Here is a 2395-nt window from a genome sequence, read left to right on the forward strand (position 1 = left end):
GCACGCAATACTCTTTAACTACGAGTGGCTCCATATCAATACCTCTCCTCATGTCCTGGGTCTGACCAGTCCCCCTGAAAATCCTCTCAGCCAGATTCTCAGCAGATGTATGTCCACCAACATGGTATATCTCATGGAAACGTGTAGATGTCACTCTCAATCTTCTCAGACGATGCCACTCCTGGCATGAACTCTGCCCTTTTGTAGCAGCTTCTATCCTGTGTGCCATGTTGAATGACACCTCCAGAGACTTCAAATGCAAATGTTCCTGTGCTGATAGAACATAGGCACAGGAAGGTGGTTCGAGTCTATAGCTGTCGATGGGAAGGGAAGGTAAGGCAGGGGCAGATGGGATGTTGATGATTTCCCGCATTGCCTGTTGTTTCTGCTGAAAGGACAGCACGCTCCCTGCCTGGACAGGTCCGAAAGCAGACTGGACTAACAGGACAGCAGCCGACATGCCCATTGTTGTTACCAAGGGAGCAAGTGAAGGGGTAAAGTCCTTGTACACCTCTGATACTCTCAACATGGCAAGATTCGGCATTTCCCCATCCAACGCCTTGTAGAGGGAACTTCTGAAAATATTAACAGTAAAAAAAAAAATGTATGTGTGTCTGTGTATATATATATATATATATATATATATATATAAAGTAAAAATCACTTTACCAAACTTCTGCCATAACATATGTAAAACGGGTTACATGTAAAAACCACACTGAGAAACAAAGTTAAGATAATCTCACCTTACGCAGTCTGTTGTGGAATTTCTGGGATTTCGAATCTCCATTTGTCCAACTGGGCCTGGCCTAACACCCTGACAGCAGAGACACATTCAACATGGCATAACAATAGCTATAATGTGCACAGAAATAGCTATAATGTGTACAGTTGACATGTTAAATGACTTACCAGTGTCCTTGGTTTATGCCAGATCTGCTCAGTGTCTGTGCAGCTGTGCACCGGGGGTACAGCAGGAATGTTTAGCTGCGAATAATGAGCAGTCTGATAAAGAAGTGCAACCAAATGATTGCATAAGGCAGAGCCCGCCACACAGGAACAATGGGTGCTCACCAAAACAACAGGTTTTGAGTGATTTAACACCATCTAGGGAGAAAAAGAAGCTTGGATGAGATATTGCTTGACAGCTAAAGCATTAATAAGAACAATTATGCTGAATTCTATATGAGGTTAACAGACGAAATATCAAAATACATTAATTCTTAGAAACATATTTTGCTCGGATAATATTACTTTTAGGCTGACAAGCACTTTATCAGTTTGCCTAATCATTGCCCTATTAATAACCCTACTCTCAAGTCGTGTGGCTTTTCACTTTTCCTCATTGATCTATGACAGACTGCCCTCACGCTGACCTCTCCTGTCACCTTGTTTTTCATTGACACTAGGAGGAAGGACGATGAACAGACAATTTGAGACAGTAACGTTACATTTCTATACAGTATCTTGATAGTATCTGTATGAAAGAAAACACACCAACTCACAATCGAAAGTTAGCTAACAAGTATGTCGGTCTTATTCAAACAAAACAGCTAAATTTTACTTTAGCCATCTAAACGATAGCATTTTAACGATAGCTGCTAAGACGTAACATTTCAATGTAACGACTTACCCTCATAATTGTCGATGTAGCTGCCGATATACATCTTAAATCCCTTTTCCCGTTTGCTGGAGGGAGTGGGGCATGATGTCCTGACAAGTCTGTCCACATCATTGACTGTCAGACGAGGTAGGTCTTGAAGACAGCGACTGTAAAAAGGAGCCATGTCTGTCACGCCGGTGTTACAGGAAGTTAATCAGCCGGTATAAACCAACCCGGAACTGTGACGTGCATTGAGCGTATAGCAGGTGCGCCGTTGGTGCCGCCGTTTTGAAATGGAATGTCTGCGTGAGTGTGCATGTGCAAGCTTCAGATCCCCTAGGTCGTCATTTTGCCCCGCATTGTTCAAATGGAGCGCACGCACATGGCCGAGCTGCGGGACTATTCCTCCTAAAAGTTTGCTGTTAAATGCCTTCTTCAACCTAACACTGGTAGATACCGCTAAAGTTTTTCTAATTCTTTAAACATGTTGGTTAAATGTAATGAGTTTAAATGCTTTCTTCTTTTAAAACGACGTGCTGTATGTTAATTGGTTCCGCTCGGGACTTGTTGTCATGCCCGGCTCATCCGATCCTCGTGTGTGTTATTGTCAATGTGTTATTGCCTGCCTTTTGTTGAATTAAACCCCATGTTCCCCTAATCGCGGCTTTATTCGTCTGCTTCCACGTTGCATCATGACAGAATGACCGGACTCCCAAACAAGACAGCGGAGCTGAACGAGGCTGAATACCTCGCCCTTGTGAACGAGGTTTTGTATTGGCTTCGCCAGCCCGA

At 43.3% G+C, this 2395-nt stretch overlaps 1 long non-coding RNA gene across 1 annotated transcript; it reads right to left on the bottom strand.

Annotated features, from left to right (window-relative positions):
• Window positions 1–212: 212 nt before the first annotated feature.
• Window positions 213–1602, bottom strand: LOC140578844 (uncharacterized). Its single transcript, XR_011983117.1, has 3 exons — window positions 913–1602; window positions 747–817; window positions 213–575 (listed from the first exon to the last, which is right to left on the bottom strand). It is a non-coding gene; the product is annotated as an uncharacterized lncRNA (long non-coding RNA).
• Between the last annotated feature and the right edge of the window lie 793 nt (window positions 1603–2395).

This window comes from Paramormyrops kingsleyae, chromosome 16, assembly GCF_048594095.1.
Source record: "Paramormyrops kingsleyae isolate MSU_618 chromosome 16, PKINGS_0.4, whole genome shotgun sequence".
In the NCBI taxonomy this organism is placed as follows: Eukaryota; Metazoa; Chordata; class Actinopteri; order Osteoglossiformes; family Mormyridae; genus Paramormyrops; species Paramormyrops kingsleyae.